The sequence below is a fragment of the Haliotis cracherodii genome, unplaced genomic scaffold (assembly GCF_022045235.1).
Source record: "Haliotis cracherodii isolate W230 unplaced genomic scaffold, xgHalCrac1.p SCAF_9, whole genome shotgun sequence".
Lineage (NCBI taxonomy): Eukaryota > Metazoa > Mollusca > Gastropoda > Lepetellida > Haliotidae > Haliotis > Haliotis cracherodii.
This window is the reverse complement of record NW_027266343.1, coordinates 16,124,340-16,151,288: the sequence shown is the minus strand read 5'-3', so window position 1 is coordinate 16,151,288 and position 26,949 is coordinate 16,124,340. Positions and strand designations below refer to the sequence as shown.

General features: G+C 38.8%; 1 protein-coding gene across 1 annotated transcript in view; it reads left to right on the top strand.

Annotated features, from left to right (window-relative positions):
• Positions 1–301: 301 nt before the first annotated feature.
• LOC139453314 (vitamin D3 receptor-like) overlaps positions 302–26,949 on the top strand; it is a 165,649-nt gene continuing 139,001 nt past the window's right edge. The window contains exon 1 of the mRNA XM_071234980.1: positions 302–386. The gene's annotated coding sequence lies outside the window, so the exon portion shown is untranslated. The remainder of the gene's footprint in view (positions 387–26,949) is intronic.

Below are 26,949 nucleotides of genomic sequence, written 5' to 3'. Positions count from 1 at the left end.
GTTATGTATTCATGTTCTCCCAATTTCTAAATGCTGATCAAAGAGGTGAGGTTTGGGGTATGGCGTTCAGTTCAGTTACAAGCTTTGAAATCGTGTGTTTGCCTTGACAGCTGGAACTCGAGAAAGACTTGATTGCTGATATTGAGACCTGTTTTATATAGATCTATCTATCTATGCATAATGATTAATAACCATTCATCCTGCTATGTCGCTCGGTAAATTGCAATCAATATACGCCGAGTGCCCCTTTCGCTCTTCCCTGAAGCACTCCCGTGACCTTACACATCGCTGACCCCATGACCCTATTTCCAGGTCAAGGTCGTTTGTAATATGGCGACGTAAGCTTGAGTGTGTGCCAAGTTACCATCATTTCTGTGTATTTTCAGGTAAGTGTCGTTTCATTTCGATTCCCTTTTAGCGTTCCGTGTCTTAACACCTGGTTTCTTATATTTTTCCTTCTATGTCACGTGTGTCAGAAAGCAGAATCTGATGACGGTCCTATTTCGCATTCCATCAAGGTGTGTACATATCGCGTCAGTTGGATCCTTCCGCATTTTCTGTTATTCGTCCACCTATCTGACAGTGTGTTTTGTAGAAGTCGGGACAGAAATGTTTCATCTTATGTATTAGAATAAAGACCGTGTCGGCAACATCTCCTTTCTTGGGGTTAATTTCATCAACATGTCATGTTAAACTGTTATCATGTTATCAGCTGTAGATAATCAAAATGCGAATGAAAATCTTTTTCTAGCATTTCTTTGGGTACAGTAGACCTAGAGCTATTTTTAGTAAATGAAATTATCTGTTGTTTGGTTGTTACGACATGGGATTTGTGAAATGAATGATCTACCACAACACTGAAAGTAAAGTTAACCTATTTCTAGATCTATGTCTGTTGTCATATTGTGTTTACATTTGACACTGAAATGTTCACTGACATGTTATTGGTGAATACATGTAGACTAGGCCCATGTGAGACGGGCTTTATAAACATTTATAGGCCTAGTGGAAAATGACTGTTACCATGATAATGTTATTTATTCATATTTATGTTTAATTAGAATATTTAACCATTTTTTACATACAGTACTATAGTAGTAGTATATTAGGAGAGATCTGATGATAGTTTAATATCAAACAAAGTCTGTTCCAAAATCCAAATATCAGTACAAACAAAATTATGATTTACAGTGTCCAAAGTTTTCCTAGGGCTATATATACCAATCTCCATTTTTAACTTAAGAGGTATGGCAAGGACCCCAGAGTTTTACAAGGCCGATTGCATAATATTGCTTCACTCAATCACTGAGTCGTGTTTCAAACAAAGAAATCTCCTTTTACAATTGAAGGGCTTCAGAGAATGGGCAATGTTTTGATGTTATTAAGGTCAAATGTGCCCCATGCTGACAGCCTGAGGATGTCATGCTGGTCGCAGTGATTGACCTGGGATTCTGTTATCATGGTGGGGACCCCCAAATGACAGGTCACTTTAATCCCTTGTCTTTAACTACTTCAACTACTACTTCTACTTTTACTACTACTACTACTAATAATAATAATTATAATTGTGATAACGGTAATGATGACTATTGTTTTTATAAGCACAAAATATGATCAAAAGTGTTCATTTAATACTATAAATCTTGAAATTAATGTGAGCATGATTTAAATGCAAAAAAATTGAGTCGTCTTTGCTCGCATTCTTAAACATTGCATTTATATCAACAATAAGACATTTTGGATAGCAGAAACACCAACTTAGACATACGCTGAAAACAAACAACTATGTTTTCCACATCACTGTTTATTGAGCAGAACTTGTAACAGCACTTGTTTATCAATGTCATTCAAACATTAATTACGTCCTGTGAATTTTCACTGCTGGGGTCAAGACAAGAGTTTAACTCACTTATGTCATCGCTGATCACACCTGCAAGTCCAGACAGACGCCACCCACACAACACGGTGTCCTTGTTCTTTGTGACTGTGTCAAAGGCCAACACGAGCCATTGCACATGTATTGTTTTAGTGGAAGTAATCTACTCAGTGCTAATAAGCGGTGCTATTTGGTGTGTGATTGGTTTAATGTAAGGTTGGATTAAAGTGAGGATTCACCTGTAAACCTGACAGAGGACGTTTTGTTTAGATGCATGGGAGGAAGGGGGTGTCGCATTCATATTGAGTTGCATTTTTGGCTAGGGACCAGCGGTCCCATTCTTTTGGAGACGCATTAATTTCAGGATTTACAGTATTTACAACTGTTTAATGAATTCTTTAACACCTAATTATAAAGAATCGTGATATGTACGTGGACTGCATAAAAAAGTACCAATGTCATGTGATATGTTTAAGATGAATCGGTTCAGATGATACAATGTTGGACCTGATGTTATGGTTATGAATACTGAAGTTATTGAGTGTATTATTATTGAGAAATTCTCATGTGTGACTGCATTGCACACGGGTGTTAAAACGCTACATTTTATGACTATCATAGGGACATTACTCTGTGGTTAATCCGACACTCGTTAATCTGACACTCGGCTTTATGCGACACAAATGATGGGAACCCATTGATTCAGTGCTATTTAGTCCCGTTAATCCGACATTCTCGCACTCCGACTCCGACACACCTAATTTGCAACTAATTACCGAAATCACTCATTAATCAGTCTCGTTAATCCGACACAGTGGTCAGCGTACTCCGTGGTCATCTGCCCGTGAGTACACAACCCCGTGTTTTGACACGCACTGGCGGCAGAGATTAACTTAACAATTAACTTTGTTAATCCGACATACTCGTTAATCCGACACAATGATGTGCAACCAACGATGTCGGATTAACGAGACTTGACTGTACGTAAATAAGTAGTGGAGGTGTTAGCCTAGGGATATTATCAATCTCATTAAGATCAGATCTTTTACTATTATAGGTATGGGACATGGATGGCCCATTTGTCTGATACCCCATTCACACTGGCCTCTATACATATGTGTGTATATGTGCATACGTGTGTAGAAATACATACGTGTGTATACTTGTCATGTGAACGCGTTTTCTCATGTGTGTATAATTGCACCAGGAGCAAATTTGCATCATATCTGGAGCAGGTGCAAATGTAAATGTAAATTTGCACTGTGTGTATATGTTGCAATGTGAACGTTTATGTCGACGTAAGAGGAAGATCTAATTAATATTGTTCTTTTGCCAACACCAAAAAAATTGTCAACAGTTGCCAACTTTTATCCATATATACAGAGTTGAGAGGACGGTATTTTCTTTTGGTTTCAAGGAGTCAAAACTTTGTGTACAAATTAAATCAAACATGTGTTGTTTCACCCAAAAGTTTGGGGTTTAAAGTCATGAACAGACCTACGAATATGTTTGACTTACACAATTTACTAACTCTATTTACACACCTAAGATGCTTTTCATGTGAACGCATAGTAAATTTACATAAACGCATGTATGTATAGTTACACATGTGCAAAATTACTTACTTAAATGTTGTGCACGTGAACGGGGTATGAGGCATCATTATTCGCTGGGCAGACTTGCATCCCTTGGGTACGACAGAAACCTATGATAATGAGTTCGAATCCTGGTTCACCCTGAGCGAAGGTGCGGGTTGGTTTCGTCTGAGAACTGCATCACTTCAGGTGTTCCTCCAATATTAACATGTTTAAGCTTCCATGCCTTAATATGACTGGTATACTGTGTTGTGTGTGTTTGTTTGTTTAACGCAGCACTCAGCAACATTCCAGCTGTATGATGGTGGTCTGTAAATAATCGAGTCTTGACCAGACAATCCAGTGATTGACATCATGTGCGTCAATCCAGGCAATTGGGATACGATGGCAATTGCATCAACCAAGTCAGCGAGTCTGATCAACCGATCCTGTTAGTCGCCTCTTACAACAAGCATAGTCGCCTTTTACTGTAAGCAAGGGTTGCTGCAGACCTATTCTACCCTGCATCTTCACGGGTTCAAAGTGGTGTTAAATAAAGTAGTGTTAAGTAGGGTTGTAATGATTAACCTATATCTATGATATCATCGATGCTAAAAATAGAACATGAACTGATCGAGTTCCATCTCGTAATGGCAGGAGTGTCATAGCGCAGCTTGTTAGAGTGAGTATGGTTTTACGCCGCTTTTAGCAATTTCCAGCAATATCACGGCATGGGACACCGGAAATGGGCTTCACACATTGTACCCATGTCGGTCTTCGGCATGACGAGCGAACGCTTTAACCACTAGGCTACCCGACCGCCCCCAGCTTGTTAGAATGGCAGAACATAAGGACATAGTGATAGAGGACAGGCCCACTAACTATTACATTTAATAACCATCCCTTCATTTAAAACTGTTCTGGTCTTGTTTTTTGTTGATAACAAGTTTTTGTGTTAATGATAAATAATTGTGTGAAGCAAGAGTATAAAGAGTTGTATTTCAGTGATTTCATTATTTGTTCTGGTGTATCGTGATACCAGTGGTATTGACAGTTCATATCGTGATACACATTGTATTACAAGATACCAGGCGATACACAGCTCTAGTGTTAAATAACTCGCTCACTCATATGTATGATGGCATCTTGTCATGAAGATCTGACAACCCTTTTGTAGGTCACGTCAGTTGAAACCCTGAGTCAACTTTGGCCATTCACTCTTAATGAAGGATGCTTGGGTTTTGGAGTCAAGCAGCTTTCAGCTTTCTAAAAGGATTTGGTTTCCCTTCTTTGTCACATTGACTCTAAGATTTCGATTTTAACAAAGAAAACCCACTTAGAACAAATAGATTCCTTTCATGGTCCTCCCTTCTAAGTGTAGATGCCAACTGGCTAGGAAACAAGAATAAAATATTCATGACACTTTGATGGCGTGGCACTTATGTTTTGCATTCTGTATTTTCTGTTGAATTGCATTACAAGATACAGAAATCAGGTATGCTGGTCTGACTGCTTCGCTGACTAGAGAATTTAGAAGCTTCAGATTGGCTGTTTAAAAAGATCAGCTGATGTGTTCAGACGATACCGCATTGGAAGCAAACAAATTTGAACAGCCACTTTTTGTTTGTTTGTTTGTTGTTAATGCAGCATTCAGCAATACTCCAGCTATATGATGGCGGTTTGTAAATAATTTAGTCTTGACCATACAATTCAGTGATTGATACCATGACAATCAATCCACATAACTGGGATACGATGACATGCACCTACCAAGTCTGCGATTCTGACGACCCGATCCTTTCACCTCTTTCCTTTTCATTGGTAAAATTGCTATTGTTTGTGTATGTTTTAAAAAATAACAGTACTTTGTCAGTTCTTTGTGGAAATAGTTGTCATTGTAAACACCCTGCCTGAAACGTGTGTTGCTTGTTCTGATGGATCAGGTGTCACATTCATGACTGTTCTGTCACGCCAATCACAGAGCTGACTGATTGATACCAGGAATGTTTGTTGGGACAAGAGTATGGTGTTATTTTGTCAAGTAAACAAGGCACCACACATCAATATGCCACACAATTGACAAGTTGTCGTATCAATTTGTACCAAGACATGAAACAATCTCTCTTCCAGTCTGCAACATCTGTGGATGTAAATATGTTATTGTCTGAGTTATCTCCCCTGGTCAAATACACATGTACATCGCCTTGGTCCATCTGTACCAGGCTGTGGTTGAGTATACAAGTACCCATACAAAGTCTTTTATTATATTTATGCTATAAAGAAGTTTCCAGAAGCTTAATGAAGTTTAGAAGCGAGAAAGTCTGGAATTTAGATGTCCCTAAAGGCCAATATGAAACCTTTCACTGTAAACATACTTTTCTGTTTTAGAGACACTGTGTTCCCGCTGGCTTTTGAAACTCTAAAAATTACCACTCTCCCCTAATTTTTGTCAGTCCCAACTTTCAACCAAACTTACTTAGATCTACACGTCATTCACACAAACTTCAGTCACAATTTTCTCATTTTATTTAATAATTCGAGGCGAAGTCGCTGCAAATGGATATTTAACCTTGAGGAAAAGTTAAAATGTTTTTTCCTTGCACTGAAAATAGACAAGGGGAAACCCTGAGGGTAACAGACAAGCTGACTTCGTTCGAAAAATATGTTTACATGAATATCGCCCATGTTTTCTTCAACAGCAAAGTTTATAAGGTCACCCGAATTTCGGTAAAATGACCGGCAACACTGAGAGAGGTAATCAAACGGCTAGAAATAATGCAAGTCATGGCCTATTTGCTGTTGGTCTGGACCTGAATGTAGAGTGAGTGAGTAACGCCGCTTTTAACAGTATTCCAGTTACATCACAGCGTGTCAGTTTAATGTGGGAGGAAAGCCCGAAGTGATGCATGTCTAAGACGTTTACCACTTCGGTGAAACCCACGAGCACGGGTATGGTGCTGACAAATCTAGAAACATAATTGGGGTGAACCACCTGAATGTAAGGCACTCTGGGCTCAACTTAAGGTACTTGATTTAACTTGCAGCCGGTGCATGTTGACATGAAAACCTAGTTACACGATACAAAACCAGGTTGCACCCAGGTCCAATAAATTTATCAAACAGATGCATAAACTTGCCTAAATACATACAGTGTAGGTGAATGTCATGATTATACATAAATTAATTAAGTAGTGCTGTAAAACGAAATAGGAACATTTCTATTCATTTTACTACAGTGCAACCTCGTTAGTTCGGACCCTATTTGTCCAGAAGCCCCATCTCTTGATTGAAACATGTTTATGTAACCAAATGATTATTGTACGCTTGTTTAGTTATTTTTGACACTTGTTAATCCGGATGATTTCATTAGGAACGATACTGTCCCGATTAACGAGGTTCCATGTAGGTCATTCACCGAGTAAAAGAAAACAAGGTCATAACATAAAACGGTATTTTCTGATGACAATTTTTGCTTATATTTATCTTAAAATAACATATAAGAAAACAATTAATCAGTATAGTGATAATTATGACATTGTATTAGTCACAAGACAGGTTATTAAGTAGCCCAAAACAATTCATTGGCATTTTGGAACATGCTATGTTTGTCAGCAAGTGTATATAAATTAACAGGGAAAGAGTGCACAGCCCTGCTGTAGACCTGTTTTCTCTTCTTAATATCATGTGCTTCCTTTGTGGATTAAACATGGTGTATGGTCTAAGTGGTCACGGACGCCTCGAGAATGTTTGACATCCATGCTGTCTGTGTTGTTCAGGATGTGATAACGTAAGGCTAAGCACCAAGCAGGTGCTTGTTTTAGAGGGAGGATTACCGCACAGCGGACAAATATATTGACCAGATTCTCAAACTGTTTGATGGGTGTGACAAATTTTGATTTACTGACATGATGGCATTAGGAATCTGTTTCTTTGGAGGTTGTTTGAATATTATTATCTTGTTGGTAATAATTGTTAAACCTGGACTATTTTTAAATGTTAGAAGTAATTTTGGTAGCAATACATTCTGTGGAGTGAGGATGCCGAGCTTGTCTTAAAAACAATGTCTTTGCAATAAGTGAAAAAACATTCATGCTTGACCAATATGTGTCATTATCAGATTTGAGTAGCATTCATGTCCTGGTATGGTTAAAACTATTTGTCAAATCTTTATCAGATTTGGTCATGTTAGGAAAGACTTTATTCTGACACTTAATACAAATATAAGCATTAAACTGTACATAATTGCTATGTTTTATGGACGATTATGTGCACAATTTTGATAAAAGTGTGTTCCTAGGTACAGTCTGCTGGAATCAATGGTAATTTTTAATATTATGTGAGGATATTTCTATTAGAGCACATAAAAAGTTTGAAATACAATTAAGTAATATTTAGGGTCTGTGACAACATCTGTCCCAACCTTTTTGTCAACTCCTTCACATTGACTTGTGGCAGCCCTTTTGCAGAATTATTATATTTGAGAGAAAATTATCCTCATTCCCCTTTCATTAACTAAGAGACATAATGAACTTTACAAACAATCAAAAATGCAAACTTACCAAACAATATTTTTTTATTTAGAACCCATAAATTTGGTTTCCATTATATCTACACCAATAGTGAGTGAGTGAGTGAGTTTAGTTTTACGCCGCTTTAGCAATATTCCAGCAATATCATGGCGGGGGACACCAGAAATACTTCACACATTGTACCCATGTGGGGAATTGAGCCCAGGTCTTTGGCGTGATGAGCAAACGCTTTAACCACTAGGCTACCCGACCGTTCATCTGCACCAATAGAGGCAGAGTGCAGTGAATAGTTGTGACACCAGGCCTGGAGGTCGACCTGGACCTATTTAGAACATTCAAGCTTTCCACTCTTTTAACATTGCCTCAAGGTTGTTTCAATTCAGGCATTAGCAGTAGTCTTTGAATGGCATTTGAAAGTGATGCACATTAGGAAGAGAATTTATGGATGTCAACTTCTTTATTATGAGGAACACAGTGTACATGTATATACCCACTCCTTCATTTTAATTTAATCCAGGCTTCCAGTTGTCCATTGCTATCACCTATCAACAGCGCTAAGTAACTGTTAAGTGTTGGCTTCAATTTGTCCATTGCTAAAAACCTCTCAGTGCCAATTAACTGTTGGCTCTCCTTGTTAAGTTTCCACCTTTATATACGAGAGATATATTTTTCCAGAATTTAATTGCCCATAATTAAGGGTGCATATAACACACAAGTGCGTATGATACGCGAATGAATAAGTGATGTGTACATTGATCAATCGGAAAGGGTGCTAATTTGGATTGTTCACAAGCCAATATATTAGCAAATATCGCCGTGGGCGCTTATTAGAGCGGGTTGCTTATTACATCGAATACGGTATATGTTCCCAGCTTTATAGCATGTATGTGTACCCCGAAACATTGTGTTTCTCATTATAAAGAAGTTGACATCCATAATTCTCTTCGTTATTAACAGTAAAATATGGTTATAACGAAGACAAAGGGACCACAAATTTGAGTTTGTTATAACCATAGTTCGTTAAAAGCATATATACAGCATATATACAGCATATATACCGCAAATGCACGGGACCAAAAATCAGTTTGTTATATCTGTTAGTTTGTTATAAGCGTGTTCGTTATAAACATAATGTATATATAAATAAAAATATCTAAAAGATGTTTTAGACCTATTTTTTAGGTTTAGAAATTTTTTTATTTTTATTTTTTATTTACACTAGTTAACAAGAAGGGCTGCTAGAGCATTGTTATCTGCTGAATGGTAAGAGCAAATTCTTCCAGGGGGCACGGGTGGCCCAGTCGTCTAAGGCGCTGCGATTTGCTGTGCAGATTTGCATCCCTTGGGCACACCAGAAACCTATGATCATGATGATTGTGGGTTTGAAACCCGGTTCGCCCCGATTATGTTTCTAGTTTTTGTCAGCTTTTCAACGAAGTGGTAAACGTCTGAGACCTGCATCACTTCGGGCTTTCCTCCCACATTAAGCTGACATGCCGTGATATGACTGGAATAATGTTAAAAGCGGTGTTAAACCCACCTCACTCACTCACACTCACTCACTCACTCACTCACTCAGTTCTTTCTGAATTTTACTAGTCTTGGATCAGTGACCAATCTTAGTCCCGTTGTTTGCTGTAGTTTCTTGATAAAGAAATAATTAATCAACAGAGGAACTGAAAGAAAAAATGATAAGTTTTAAGGGGGATTGGGCTGGAAGGATTCCTTACACTTTGGGAAGCATAAAAAAACAAATAGATGAAATAATTAGAAAAAAAGTTGATGCAACAAATCTCTGAAAAAAATTAATGCCTGCCTTGAATAAAAGCTGGGTCAAGACTTCCCATGCTTCTTCAGGGATTAATGGTAGTTCTAGTCAAGTATGACACTTAAAAAACATCGTTGTCCAACTTGATACGTGAGATGGCATGATTTCATTGTAAAAATATACATCATCTACAAATCCAATGAAGATCACGGGTAGAATAGGTCTTCAGCAACCCATGCTTGCCGTAAAAAGCAAATATTTTTGTAGAAAGAGGCGACTATCGGGATTGGGTGGTCAGGCTTGCTGACTTGGCTGTTGCTGACTTGGTGATCGCATCCCAATTGCGTGGATCGTTGATCATGATGTCAATCACTGGATTATCTGGTCCAGACTTGATTATTTAAAAGCTGCAGTCATATAGCTGAGTGTGGGGTTAAACAACAAAGAAACAAACAAAAAGTGGCCGTTCAAATTTGTTTGCAATCAGTGCAGTATCTTCTGAACACATCAGCTGATCTTTTTAAACAGCCAATCTGAGGCTTCTAAATTCTCTAGTCAGCGAAGCAGTCAGCCAGCATACCTGATTTCTGTATCTTGTAATGCAATTTAACAGAAAATACAGAATGCAAAACATAAGTGCCACACCATCAAAGTTTCATGAATATTTTATTCTTGTTTCTGAGCCAATTGGCATCTACACTGAGAAGACTATTGTATTTGCTGTATCATTATAAAACAACTTGAAGTTCTTCATTGTTTGACTACTTTTTACATGGTATACACTAAAATGATGAAGATCTAGATTTTATTCAAAGATGTTTAAGCGATGGTGGTGGGTTTGAATCCCAGTTCACCTTGATTATGTTTTCTAGGTTTGTCAACACCATACTCATACTTGTGGGTTTCACCGGCGTGGTAAACATCTGAGGCCTGCATCATTTCGGGCTTCCTTCTACATTAAAGGGGAAGTGTACACGCAAAAATCACTTTCTTTCTTTTTCTAAACAAAACGCAATTTTAGAATTAGTTAGTATCTGTGTTTGAAAATATACACTCATTTTTTTTCACAGTGAAAGTAGGAAGCTCACAATAGTACGAAAGTGATATGCCGTTATGAGGCCTTCGTTTTACGAGCAAAATAGGCCTGAGTTATCCCCCTTAGATTATGACGTAATTGGTGCCAATTCAACTGGGTCCCTGTCTATTCTCAACGCAAAAGATATCAAGGACCAGTTGGCGGTAAAACAACATGGTCTACGACACACTCCGGCGCAGTGGTGACTCAGCATAACACAATTCTGGCTGGCATCTGAGATGCTAGAATCACAAAACTGTACCTACACCACGTGAAGCGGCTCTAACAAAGCATGATGACGTCATAATGTTTATCAATTGGCACCAATGACGTCATATTGCAAGGGGCATAAGCCATGGTGTTTTTGTTATGGAAATAGAACACTTGGTAAATGTAAAAAAATATAAATCGTTTTAGTGCAAAAAATATGTTAATTAAATATGATGTTTTCATATTTTTGTCTATGACACTTCTATGTTAACATTTTTAATGTGGAACAAGTACAAGAAAAAATGGTTCATTTCCGTGTGAACTTGCCCTTTAAGCTGACATGCCGTGATATAACAGTTTTTCAAAGCGGTGTTAAATCCATATCACTCTCACTCACTCACTCACTCACTCACTCACTCAAAACCCACCTCACTCACTCAAAACCCACCTCACTCACTCACTCACTCACTCACTCACTCACTGGAATATACACGTGATCTTTATCAACATGCCTGCACTGCCATGACAATCGTCATGGATAGCTGCCAGATTGCTTATGCGGCATAAAGCAATATCCACTCACTCACTCTCTCACTGCCTTGGCAATCCAATACTGAGATAAGAAAAGACGACACTTATATGACAAATATATACAACGCATGACACACACATGATTTACTGTTTCAACATCACACCACCTGTCTCTGTACCATTTGTTCCAGCTTCGTCAGTGCATGAACATCAGGGAAAGCTGAGCATATAAAAAAGATTGTGCACAGTGTGCAGAGAATGTTTTTTGTTGTGTTATTAATTAACTTTAAACATTCTGGATGCTTACTGCCTCGAATGCTTACATATTTTTTAGGTATGGAGGTACATTGCTCTTTTATTTGTTTTCTTGATCTTCATTAATCCAGGGGGCCAAGGGTGGCCCAGCCGTCTAAGGTGCCCCGATTCGCTGTGCAGAAACCTATGATTGTGGGTTTGAATCCTGGTTCGCCCCAATTATGTTTCTAGGTTTGTCAGCACCATACCCGTGCTCGTGGGTTTCACAGAAGTGGTAAACATCTGAGACCTGCATCACTTCAGGCTTTCCTCCCACATTAAGCTGACACGCTATAATGTAACTGGAATACTGGCTCACTCACTCATTAATCCAGACAATTAGGCAGAGAACTGTCAGCATAAACAGGGTTCTATTGTAGTTCTCTAGTGTGGAGATTTCATGCAAATTCATTCTCATGTTTCTCTGAATACTGGCTTGTCTTGTGTACTCCCCAGGGAGTTGAAAATGTTACCGGGTTAATAGTAATGTAGGGCCATGACATTTAACTTGGAGAATGGAATCTTGCATTTTGAATGTCCTTTTTTTGCATTGATGATAACTAATTTATAATTTTTTTGTATTCATTAGTGTTAGAAATTGACACTAGTCCTATAGTCCTCACCAAATTGCCCAATAGTTAAGGTGTGTTAAGAACTAGGACAACTTTGCCATTTTTAAGGGTTTTGCTAGAAGTTATCATTATAAGGACTAGTAGACTAAAACAGTTATTTACGATCTTTCAACTCCAATTTTGAGAGCACCCTGGACGCTTATTATGTCGAATACGTTATTATTATTTGGTATTTATGCAGACAAGTGATGTGGACATAGAATGAGTGTTTTATCATGTTGATTCATTTGTATGTGTAAACTGGTAAATATTGTCAACATTGTACACATTTTTTATCCTAATACAAATTCTTCTTTGTTTGGTCACACAGCCAGTTAAAAGCCACACCGGTTTTCCTTTTGTTTGTTCTCTGAGAAATATAAGATCGGCTATGTTGTTCCTTCACACTGAGAGAACTTAACTTACGTTCAAGCGTGAGTAGGTCTTGTTTCAAGAGTATAATATAGCTCTCCAATCTTTCCATATTGCTTTGTCATTTGCGCAACCAACAAACAGGTTTTTTGTTGTTTTACGCCGCACTCAGCAATAGTCCAGCTATATGCAGCAGTCTGAAAATAACCAAGTATGGACCAGACAATCTAGTGATCGATATCATGAGCCTTGATCCATGCTATTGGGATACGAAGAGCCTGATCACCTGATCCATTTAGTCACCTTTTTCGGCAAGCATGGGTTGCGGAAGACCTATTCTGACACCTTTCTTTACTGCACAGGTCAATATCCTATTTACTTTCTGACTTTACCAGTTTCCTGTCATTGCTCAGTTCATTAATAATGTTTAATCTCCCTAATCCAGTCTTCCTGGGCTCCGGACACACTAAAACTGTGTCACAAAGATCAGTTGTATGACACAGCTCACCTAATTTCACAAATGCAAGCTGTTCTCATCATTAGACATCGTTTACATGATTGATGTTGAAAATGGCCTTGGCTTGGTGTTAACATATTCAGCTCCAGACAGAATATTACTTAACAGCAAAACTGACTGACAAGTTTTATAAAATCTAGACTCCACTCCTGTCCGATTTTTAGAGAGAAAGCACGTCAATGGGAATCAGAATAAAGGATTGCCGATTTTTAAGCATCTAATGCATGTTTGATATCTTATTAATCTTTTTTGACGTCATTCAGGAAACATGGTATAGCGAGAAATTTCGACTTCAATGTATATGTTTTTTTTATAAATCGTAAATCATTGTACAAGTGACCTCGGCCATGCATCCATCAAGTCAGCGAGCCTGACCACCCGATCGTGATAGTCGCCTTTTACGACAAGCATAGTCTCCTTTTACGGCAAGCATGGGTTGCTGAAGACCTATTTTATCCCGGATCTTCACGGGTCCAGAACCACATGAAGGTACTCGTGTAATCATGATCATGTCCTGCCTTAAATAATCCATGTTTGGGATGTTTAGGATGTCATGTTTAGGATGTCATGTTTGGGATGTTTAGGATGTGAAGGATGTCATTTGTCTCACTAATGTAGCGTTAGAAGCCGTGTGTCAATACAAAGTTTGAGTGAACTGCCCCATTTAGTGCCAAATGATTTTGAGGCCATGTTTCCATACTGAAGACTGCCTCCATGTCTAGTGGTAGAGCTCTGCATCAAGGGGCTCAGTTTTTAGTTTACTGTGTCTGAGTGGGTTATTCATGTTAATCTGCACCATGGTGTCTCAGTGGGCTAGCACTATCAAATCATCATTAGTCGGGACTAGTACAACTACTACAAGCAGACACACACATGAATGCACGTTGCTATGTCTTGGACGCAATGATAAACCATTTCTCTTCACCTTTTATACAAAAACATCTGCACATCGAGAAACATATCGAGTCTTAATGGGAACATTAGGCAATGGTTTATTGAGCAAGAAGACATTCAACCAGTGCGTAAAGCATATTAAAAATAGTGCATGCAAGGGTACGTCATGTGAGTATTATATCGGATTGTGATACCAAATTGAATTCTACTCGTGTTGTATTAAAATGCTATTGAAGTCGGATCTGTTTGTGGCTTCAATTACACTATCCATATACGATGAATTATACATTTGATTCATCTCAAACCCTGAACTGTCAATTGCAGGTGTTTAACTGTGTAATGAGCTAAGTTCAGCTAACCAATCAATTAACCAATCGAAACACATTACGTCTCGGTGCAACAGCCAATCAATAATTAGAAAATGGATAGCGTGTGTGCTAATTGTATATGGTTGCCAGTAATCATGGTAATCCTGCTCGTTGAAGTAATTGATCAAAGTTTACGGTGCAACAAGGGAACAGAAAGAAAGGAACAAGATCTGTGTTCGAAATTAAGCATGGACAGATGAAAGTCAACGAGTCCTTGTCATTCCCCATCTTCCCGAGGCAAGAGAGTTAACAGACTCTAAAAGTCCAGTTTCCACCCTTGCCAAACTAGGCTGGTATTATGCTATTTTACAGTTACATTTTGGCTGGACTAACGAGTCTATACATAGTCCAATCAAAATCGTGTAATGATATCGACATCTGGTTCATAAACATCATAGGGACTGCTGTGCCGGTTTCGGTTGTCTGCAAGATGTGCAAAGCATGTGCACCACCAACTCATTGTCAACAGATATTTTCCAAGTCTTTTCATGTTTTTAATTCACGTCATTTGATGTACTTTGTGATGTAAGACCCGTTTTATCACACTATTGATCTTGATTATCGATCAGATCAACTGACTGGACGCCGCCATTTTGTTTGAAACGAATCCAAGTGATACGAGAGGTGGAATCTGATTGGTCCGGTCAAAGCGCATGTTGACGGGGAATTAGCTCTTTGGGGAATAAAGAACAAAATCGACATCACTGTCCCGGAACGCTTTATGCACAACATGTAAACAATAAACAACAATTGCACAATGAGCGGAATACCTGCTCTGACAACACAAACACAGCGATGAGCGGACCTTCCAGCTCAGGCATACATGAGGTAAGCGGAACTCCAGCTCACCTCAGGGCGTTTCCTACGAGCGGCACATCCTGCTCGAGGTCGTCCCTATACCAGCACTCGGAATACCAAGCTTGACTAACACTGTGATGATAACACATATATAGAAACGAACAGCAATGGACAGACGAAGAGACATTGGGCGTATCGACATAATGATATAGTAGCCCAGGTTGGCTGACTGTCAATATACAATGAAATGGTGGTGAGGATTATCAATGGGGATTAGAGCCTAATACATAATGACAATTAAGTTATGGAGACATGCACATGTCATGGCTACAGGGTAATTAGCGTTTTAAATCAAATGTTCTTCAGACAATGGTTGTGGTAAATCAGTCGCTATGACAGTCCACAGGAGAGGCTTAGAAGGGACATTACTTGTAATAGCCACTGGTGGCGCTACGATCAAGCCCAGGAATTCCAGCCTAGTTCGGCAAGGGTGGAAACTGGACTTTTAAAGTCAGTTAACTCCCTTGCCTCAGGAAGATGGTCATACCCCTTCATTTTAAAAGGTAAAGGTTTAGATGGTCCTAGATCCAAATACTACAGGAGCAAATCCCGAGGACCTTTGGACCCACCTTACATTCTTACAGTCTTCAGCAACCCATGCTTACCGTAAAAGGGCGACTATACTTGTCGTAAGAGGCGACTAAAGGGATTAGGTGGTCAGACTTGCTGACTTGGTTGATGCATGTCATCGATCCCAATTGCGTGGATCGATGCTTATGATGTCAATCACTGGATTGTCTGGTCCAGACTCGAATATGTACAGACTGTTGCCATATAGCTTGAATATCGCTGAGTGCAGCGTTAAACAACAAACAGGGGCCGTTACATCTCAAGATATCCACTGGGATATAGAAGTAGCTGAAATATTTTCAAATTTTTCCTAGTTATTTTGAAAAAAAACCCTGAACAATTTCTTCATTTTGTTGAGTCTGGGACAATGTCAAAAATACATTCAACCAAATAGATCATGACGAAAAACTTCAAAACATTATGTTCATAACGCAGTGGTGTCGAGGTATCCTTGTCATAAACCCAGTGTTACAAGTTAAGGATTTTGGGGTCACTAGATTTGAATAGGAGGAGTTCTCACAGATCCCAGGTCACCCATTAACTTTGAACGCTAATGGAAATGCAGCTGAAGAACTGCTGTACACTGGGTACCTCCCCGCAGGGAATAACATACAAATGAGACAAATCTGTTTGTCCTTACATTATCCATACTTGACATTCTTCAAATATATATATCAATCAATAAAGCATGTACAGAAAGGAAACGTTTCATCTCTCCAGTTGACTAAATTGCTTCGAGGGCTGGAAAATAATGTCAGCTGGAAATATTTTCAACAAATTATTTTTCTTGGCAAACTTCAATAAACACTTGATCTCAAATCTAGTGCATCTGTTCCTTCAAGTTTGGCGCTTGTCCAATGAGCATGTTGATATTTTCATTCTAAACATTATTCTTGTTGTTTGTGAAAACAGTTAGTCTAATAACGACACGAACGTGACCTTCATCTTCCCATGGTTGACTTCAAGCAAGCCTCTCTCTGAGTAGGTGAAGGACAGACCAACTTGGGGTTGATGATATTTCTTCATGGTTTAATATAATACTCCTTGACATTGGTAAATATTGCTTTGTGGATTTACCAACTTAATTTTGAATTGGTGTCGTTGGAACTCCTCCATTGACTAATATTTCAATCACTTCCACCTCCCACGCACCTGTCTTTACCACACTTGCTTTTTTTAAACATACTATTTTTACCATATTTGGAGCTTAGAAATTTGAGAAAGTGAGGCTTATTATAACCTTACAAATTTTATTTGTTGTCAGTGGACGAGTTGTCGAGAACAAACATAGTAAGAGGCGACTAACGGGATCGGGTGGTCAGGCTCGCTGACTTGGTTGATGCCTGTCATCGGTCCCAAATGTGTGGATCGATGCTCATGATGTCAATCACTGAATTGTCTGGTCCAGACTCGATTATTTACAGACTGCCATCAAATAGCTGGAATATTGCTGAGTGTGGCCTTAAAATAACAAACAAACAAAGAAAGAAACAAAATGATTGCATATCATCATATCTTGATGGGGTGGATTGTTGCTCCTAATATCAATCACTGGATTGTCTTATCTATGCTTGACTATTTACAGGCCACTATCATAGAATTAAACAACAAACAAACGAAATGTTAACATGCAAATGGTGGGTTTGCTGGAGCATTTTACTAAGCTACTCCAAAATGTTAACGATCAACCAATCGCTTCATATGAATATGAAAGAATTGAGTGGTCCTTAACTTTTTTTAGCAGTAAACTTTCAAGGCAACATAAAAATTGTTTGGTTAAATTTGATTGCACCATTGTTCCTGATAACAATTCTTGATTATATTCAAACTGAAGCTGTTCTAATCTTTTGAAAGATACTTTAGAATGATAGTTCATCAAAGACGGGACTGTGTGTCTTCATGTTTACTGTTCCCATATATTTTGGAAATTATATAAGGTTTGTAATTTATATTTATGTTGAAATTCTGACATCATATTGTACTGAAAGTTGATATTTACACCAGTATGCACAATTTGAATTTTGAGAAAACCAAATTTTGGTATCTTGTAAATCTCCCTATGGCATGATATGTCAAATCTGGAAATGTTAACAAGGAAGTGAAAGTTTTACAATTGTGAAAAATGTTAATCCTAATGGATTGATTCCAAACTTAAAATGATAATACTTTGGAAATCTCTTCAAAGGATGATATGGTGCTTTTTCTCATATTTTCATTAAGAATTTATGACTTAAATGAGTATTATTACAGCATGAAGGAGAATTGGGGACAGGTTTTATAGTAATTCTGGCACACTTCCAAGACTGGTGGCAGTTAAACAAAGTGCTTGTGAAGATCAATCTAATTTTTACAATGACTGACATTTTAAAAAAAAAAATAATAAAGTTTTATTTATTTATAACCTTGGTTCATTGAATTGCTAAGAAGCTTTTGAAGCAAGTATCAGACCCTGCTCATATCCTGACAGACTTTTATGATTGTGTTTGGACCTGGCAACAGTCTGTCAGCATTAGGTACAATGATAATCAATCGGCGAAGTCACCAAGTCTAACCACCTGATCCCTGAATGCATGAAGTGAATGTGTTATTTGGGTCAGTTTGACCATACTACGTGTAACGTGATGCACAACAGAAATTAAAAAAGTTTAAAAATTAATATGTGTATGGAATTTCCATTCATGCTCTAAAGGGAATCACAAAAACACCAGTCGTGATGAAGGCAATGTTATTCATGTTCTGCCGATACTATACCTTTCTGAACCATTGCCATTCCCATACGTCGTAAGTCACACACGATCCCAGACATGCTAAAACCAAACAGTCTGTTTGTCTGTAGTAAAGAAGCACTTTAAAATATGCACTTTTATTCCTATAAAATACTTGTACATGTTTTGACAATTCTGTGTTTGATCATTGTACTTTTTGAAGGACTAGACTTTGTGCGTTTTTTAAGTCGTGTACGGTACATAAAACAAGTGCTGATATGCCACCCAGAAGGAGGCCTGGATAATGTTTAAACCTTCCAGCACAAACATAGCTTTCAACTACTTTATAAGGAGCATTGACATGTGTGGAATATTATAATCCCCTGCCACGAAGTGGAAGGGGGATACAGGAATGGGTGCTCTCTGCCCGTCTGTCCGTCTTTCCGTGTGTCGTTTCCTGAGCAGAACTCAAAAACCATGAGAGATATCTTAATGAAACTTGGCACATAGATAGGTCTAGTGGTAAACTGGTGCCTTTTGATATTATGGGATTTAAAAAAAATTATTTTTTAAGTTTCCATAGCCATGACTTTGACTAAGACTGAAAATGGCGGTTGTGCTCGTTTCCGGAGCAGATCTTGAAAACTGTACAATATTTCTTGTCTTGCACACAACCGGACATGTCCATATTGGTGGGGGATATAAGTATTTCATGCCTGCTTAGTTGTGTCTAGAATTCCAAGATATTTCTTAAACGATTTTTCTTTACTTATAAATATCTCTGCACTTGTACACAGCAAATGTAATTCAAAATTAACATATCCCAGTTGAGTGAATCGATGCTCGTGATGTCAGTCACTTACAGGATTGTCTGGTCCAGACATGACTATTTACAGACCGACGTCATATAGATGGACTATTGCTGAGTGCGGCTTTAAACAACAAACAATCAAACAAACAAACATGTACGCGAGCAGTTCACAGATGACAACTCAAGGACAGATCAAAGATTTGCTTAATGAAAAGGATAGGTACAATGTATGAAGCCCATTTCTGGTGTCCCCCACCGTGATATTGCTGGAATATTGCTAAAAGCGGCGTAAAACCATACTCACTCACTCACTCACTCACTAATGAAAAAGGGGTGAGTGGGGCAGGAGTTGTTCAACGCCACTTTAAACAGTATTTCCGTTATGATGTTTTGAGCCTGTAGGATCATGCAGGTCTTAGACGATGACCACTTTGGTGAAATTTAAAGATTATGTTGTTGACAAACTTAGAAACAGAATCAAACCAAAACATGGATTTAAACTCATGACCTTAGGGGGGGGCACGGGTGAATCAGTCGTCTACGGCGCCGCGATTCGCTGTGCAGAGTTGCGTCCCTTGGGCACGCCAGAAACCTATGATTGTGGGTTCGAATCCCTGTTCGCCCCAATTATGTTTCTAGGTTTGTCAGCACCATACCCGTGCTCATGGGTTTCACTTAAGTGGTAAACGTCTCAGACCTGCATCACTCCAGGTTTTCCTCCCACATTAAGCTGACACGCTGTGATATAACTGGAATAATATTAAAAGCGGCGTTAAACCCGACTCACTCACTCATGACCATAGGTTTCTGGCGCACCTAGGGTACACAACTCTGCACAGTGAATTGCTGTCTTAGACAACTGGGCCTCTTGATAATGCCCCCAAGGCAAGTAATCACCCACTAACATGATAAAGACCTGTATTTATATCACTCAGGTCAAAGTGACCTGTCCAAAGGGTCAGAGAGCTCTTCATGAAATATGCATTTGTTAATCAACCCGTGGAAAAATTCCAATGGATAGTTATGTCTATTGATCAGTTAGACAGACTGGTCTGTGGTTCCTTGTCTAAAGTCAGAGAGCTGTTACACAACCTCTAAGAGTACACACAACCTCTATAAGCTTCTGAATGGGTGACTGAAGTACAGCCAGTCCTGTCAGCTGTGGAATGTTCTTTCATATAGGGTATTAGTGAGGCGAAGTGAAATTGGGTTAAACATCGCGTCTAAGATTATTCTCTTATATGGCGACGTGCATGCACGTTTGTGTGTGGCTGCTTGTTCTAGTCTGGACTGATGCCGATTTATAGTGCTAGCTCACAGAGATACCATGCCACAGTTTAACATGAATACCCCACTCAGACACAGAATGCTGACTCTGAGCCGACCAGTCCTTATTTTAGCCCCTTAATGCCGAGCGCCAGACAGGGTAACAATAAGTACCATCTTTAAACATCTTTTGGTATGACGCAGCCGGGGATTGAACCCCGGACCTTCTGCTCTCCGGGCGGACGCTCTACCACTGGCGGTCGTAGGGTATTGGAGTGGTATGACATGAGATGAGTGTTCTGAGTTAAGCTTGTTTGTTTGTTTGTTGTTTAAAGTGCACTCAGCAATATTCCAGCTGTATGACGGCAGTCTGTAAAAAATCGAGTCTGGACCAGACAATCCAGTGATTGACATTAGGAACATCGATCTATGCAATTGGGTATACGATGACATGTATCAACTCAGTCTGCGAGTCTGACCACCCAATCCCATTAGTCGCCTCTTACGACAAGCGTAGTTGCCTTTTACGACAAGCATTGGTTGATGAAGACCTATTCTACCCCAGATCTTCACAGGTAAATTAAGCATGTCAAGTAAAAGAATCATTCCCTGATACCCCTTAATTAAATTTTTAAGGGACAGTGGGGTAGCCTAATAATTGCTAAAAGCGATGAAAAACCATACTCACTCGTGTATTTAAAAAACATAGCGCCTTTGTCTTTGACCATACATAAATGAACTGAATTGTTAGTTTTCTTTTCTAACCTATCATTTCCCTTGATAGAAAAGTTTCATTAAAACGTGTGTCGCCAAGGGGATTCGAACCCACGAAGTCCGCATTCGGAGGCTAATGAATATAGTCATCTGCTACAATGGTAGGGTAGTACCCGATACCTGTCACGATACCTTGTTCACAATCCGATACTTATCACAATACTTGTAAGTGCTCTTATCTGTGGTGTGTAAGCCATCTTTTTCATAGACAAGATAGTCAAATACCTGGCACACTGACAATTTAGAGCTGGCAGTGTCAAGTATGAGGCAACAGATGAAAATATTTACTTTTTCACTACTAATTAGTGTTTGGTGTAACAGCCATTAAAGTAAACATTTAAGGTATGAATCGATATTTTGTACTTAGTGTGCGTGAAAGATCAATTCTTGTATCGGGAAGTAAAATATCGCGATCCACCGATGCATCAGTGTATTGTCCCACCACTATACAATGGCATGGCAGAGACACGATCAAATTATCAATTATATATTTACTTACATCAGGACTAATATTTAGGAGTTATGAACAGTGAAAATATGTTTTAAGCAGTACATTTCTGATATTACTCTATGCATTGTACTAGATGTGGTTTGGTAGAGAACAGAAGGAAGAAAGTGATCTCCATCAGGGATATGCTTGCCCATAATAATCCCATCCATATTGGCAAGTAATTGTTAGGTGATTGATAAATGTGCATGAGTTGGTTCTATATGAATGTTATACTTGCCCCAGAACATGTATTTCATAACCCGAGTCGCCAAACAGTGAGTTGCAAGTGTGAGTCACAGGGAAGATGTTTTCACGTGCATCACGCAGGGGCGACTCCCACTGACTCGGTCCTTGCAGTTAAGCAAGAATCATGAATCTCTTTCAAAATTGTTGTCAAAACACTGATGTATAAACATTTTAGGTACTGAGGGTTTTTTAATGTTGGCCATGGTTTAAATAGCTCTTAGTTCACTTGGACCATGATGTCTAATCCTTGAAATGGTTAGAGTCAATTTCAGCGATTAGCCACCAGGTCCTCTTGCTCTACTCTACATAATATGCATTATTAAGCACTGACAAAGACTCAAGGGAGATAACTGACAAGTATGTTATGATTAAAGTAGTCAAGCATGTTATCAGATTTTATATTTTTTAACTACAAGCCAATAAAAGTACATTTGTTCTTTTTCATGACATGCAAATCATAATTTATTTGTTTACTTGGCTGAAAATCTTCTGCTGTTGTCTATTCACTTTTAACGTTTTTTACTTCTTTTCCAAAATGGCTTTCCTTATTCGACGTAATAAGCGCCCGCTCTTAATAAATGCCCACAGCGATATTTGCTAATATATTGGCTAGTGAACTACCCAATTAGCACCCCTTCCGATTGATCAATGTACTCAAGACTTATTTATTCGTGTATAATATGCACTCGTGTGTTATATCCACCCTTAATTATGGGAAATTAAATTCTGGAAAATCTGTCGTGTATGATATGCACAGACTTTTCTTTTGTATCATTTCAGGCTGTCAGCATAAACTACGAAATTTACGATCTCTCAACTCCACCAAAACACCAAAATTATGTTCTAATAAGAGCCCCCTATTTCTAATTTTGAGAGCGCCCTGGTTAAACTGGTTATAAAACAATAAACAAACACAACAGTAGTATTGTTGTATGGCCATGTATGGCCACTGCTCAGCCATAAAATCTTAACTTTTCGTAAAACAGGCTCTGTAATTTTACCATCATCTCTGACTGAGGACGTTGAACTTTGGCATACTTGGTTCTCCTTACAATGACATCATGTTATATTCAATCAGCTGTGCCTGAGCTGCTGTCTTTGTTAAACTGCTGACTACCGTATTTCCTCTATTAGACGCCCGGGCTTCTATTTATTTCGGACAAGCCTTTGACCCAACGTCAATTTGAGGCCCGGCGTCTATTGGAGGCCGGGCTTCTATTAATATCCCCATTTCACTATGACCACGAATTTAGGTCCCAAAAAGGGATCATTAATTGTATCAATTGATCGACCCGGCTTCTATTAGAGGCCGGCTTTTATTTTTTGCACTGAACAATTGACCCGGCTTCTATTAGAGGCCCGGCGTCTAATAGAGGAAATATGGTACATAGCCAGGTGAGCTACAGTGCCGGCACTATTGCTTCAAATTTTGTTAAGAGGATGAATAATTTGTTGAATCTTCTGTTCTCTGAAGGTCATTAAGCATCAAACACGTCTACAGGCCTATTAGTAACTGCACTTGTTTTTTGAGGCTTCACTTGACAATTGCTATAAGGGAGACAAGAGCCATTTGGCATTCTTACAAGTTGCAAGTCATCCATCATCCAAATTCCTATTTGACTGGTAACTCTAATTTATCCTTGTTATATGCAGGCTCCTGATAATTGTTTGGGGTTTTTGGTTGTCATGTCAGCATCTACACTGAATACTCCCAGTCGTCTAAGGCGCCGCGATTCGCTGTGCAGAGTTGCGTCCCTTGGGCACGCCAGAAACCTATGATTGTGGGTTCGAATCCCGATTCGCCCCAATTATGTTTCTAGGTTTGTCAGCACCATAGCCATGCTCGTGGGTTTCACCGAAGTGGTAAACGTCTGAGACCTGCATCACTTCGGGCTTTCCTCCCACATTAAGCTGACACGCCGCGATATGACTTGAATAATGTTAAAAGCGGCGTTAAACAAAACTCACTCACTCACTAAGTTACAACAATGAGATGCTGCACTCTTTTGCATTATTTACTGCACTGGAGTTAATGGTTACGATGAGGGCTAGCTTAAAAGATTGATAACTGGAATTATCGTCAATGGTAAGGACAATATATTTTGTTATCGTGATATTTTACAAACATTTGTGATGAAATGAAGTTTAGTTTTTCCGAAACTTTTTATTGTAAATCATGCCAATTGCAAAGACGGAAAGCAACTCATTTTGTTACCTCATAAATGTCCACCCGTGAAGATCCGTGGTAGAATAGGTCTTCAGCAAACCATGCTTACGGTAAAAGGCATTATGCTTGTCGTAAGAGGCGACTAACGGGATCGGGTGGTCAGGTTCGGTGACTTGGTTAATGCATGTCCTCGATCCCAACTGCTTGGATCGATGCTCATAATGTCAATCACTGGATTGTCTGGTCCAGACTCGATTATTTACAGACCGCCGTCATATACCTGGAATATTGCTGAGTGTGGCGTTAAACAACAAACCAACCAACCAATGCATAAATATGACACCACTCACCGGTGATGTGAAGTATGTTGATTTCTTTCAGACTTTTTTGCGTATTTGCTCCAAGTTACTTCTCTGATATTTATCAATAATTGATTAATATTTTGCTAATGATTATCGGTCTCTATGACCTATATCGATAGCCAACATTAATGTATATGTGATGCCTTCATTCAATCGGAATATGGGGCGGTCGGCGCTCGTCATGCCGAAGACCCGGGTTCGATTCCCGACATGGGTACAATGTGTGAAGCCCATTTCTGGTGTCCCCCACCATGATATTGCTGGAATATTGCTAAAAGCGGCGTAAAATCAAACTCACTCACTCAATCGGAATATAAAGATCTGTAGATACATACAGGTATGCAAGTTGGAAAGGCGCAGGAGGGTAATTACACACAGTATTGTTTTACTAATGGAATTCTGAATCACTGAATGCATATTTGAATGCAGGTTACCGGTACTGAAAAGTAATTCAGAAATTGGGATCTGTGTGTGTATTAAATGTCAAACTACAGCTTATAGTGAGTGAGTGAGTTTGGTTTTACGCCGCTTTTAGCAATATTCCAGCAATATCATGGCGGGGGACACCAGAAATGGGTTTCACACATTGTACCCATGTCGGGAATCGAACCAGGGTCTTTGGCGTGACGAGCGAACGCTTTAACCACTAGGCTACCCGACCGCCCCTACAGCTTATATGACGCTGGGATGTGAATCACTGACAGATAATGATAGGCTAGCAGCATGTGTTCATGCGTTGATATGTCTTGTAGTAGAGTGCTAATGGAACAGTTAAAATACGTTCCCATGTGTATTATTGAAGTGAGCGACAAATGTACTTTCACACACGTAATTTGGCCAAGCATGTGCAATAGAGATGTGAATATGCTAAATGGACAGTACGCTTCAGAAAATTATCTCAAAAAGGTGACAAAAATCAATCTCAATGAATAGAAAGGGAAAAAGCCTGTTTGTTGTAATAGCTCATGCTCAAATGACATTCTCCAAGTCGAAAAAGTGATCAAAAGTATTTTAATTGTTGGTACAATTAAGTTTCAAAAGGGCACACCTGAACCTATTTATTTAGAAAGGCTTGTGGCCATTCTATGGAAGCCTGTTAGGGCCATTTTAAAAAAAAATAATTCGATACTATCTTGAAATTTCATGATACTAAGTTGAAATTTCAAGATATAGAAGTTGAAATTTCAATTTACGAAGTTGAAATTTTAAGATATAGAAGTTGAAATTTCAATATAGTATCGAAAAAAATGTAAAAAAAAAATGGCCCTGAAAGGCTTTCGTACCATTCTGTCCCTCCACTCACTACAATGGCTCAAGTTCTCTTAAGGGAATTCATTACAAAATCCACACTTTAATGCAGGAAGTTGCCAGCCCGCTATTAAGGGAATTCTGTCCTTAAGTCGAATGTGATCTTTTCTTCAATGTATCAATGCTATTGTTCTATGTACTTTTGAATTGACATACTTTTAAGCTGTCAGAAATACTGTTCTTTTTTACCAGTTTGATTTTTTTTTTCATGACTTGTTGGACTTTACTGAAAATGAGGGTAGTGCTCATTTTCGGAGCAAAACTCCAAAACCGTTGAATATTTGTAGATGAAACTTGCAATATAGATCGGTGTCGTGGTGAACTGGTGCCTTTTGATGATTTGATATTGTTATTTTTTATGAGGGTAGTGCTCATTTCCGGACTTAGAACTCCAAAACCTTTGAATATATTTTGTTGAAGTATGCTGTATAGACCAATCTAGTGTTGAACTGGTGCCTTTTGATGATTTGCGATTGTTATTTTTTATATTTTTTTAACGTTTTCATGACTGTTTGGACTTAACTGAAAATGAAGGTTAAATGCTTGTTTCCGGAGCAGAATTCCTAAACCGTTGAATATTTCAGGATGAAACTTGCTGAACAGATCAGTCTAGTGATGAACTGGTGCATTTTGATGATTTGGGATTTTAAAAACACTGAACAGCATTATATTTTTTTTCACATAACTGAAGGAATCCATCAGCAACGAACCAAATGTGGGGTATGAGTAGCCAAACACTGTTTCCGAATTGCACCAGACCGACGATTTTCAAA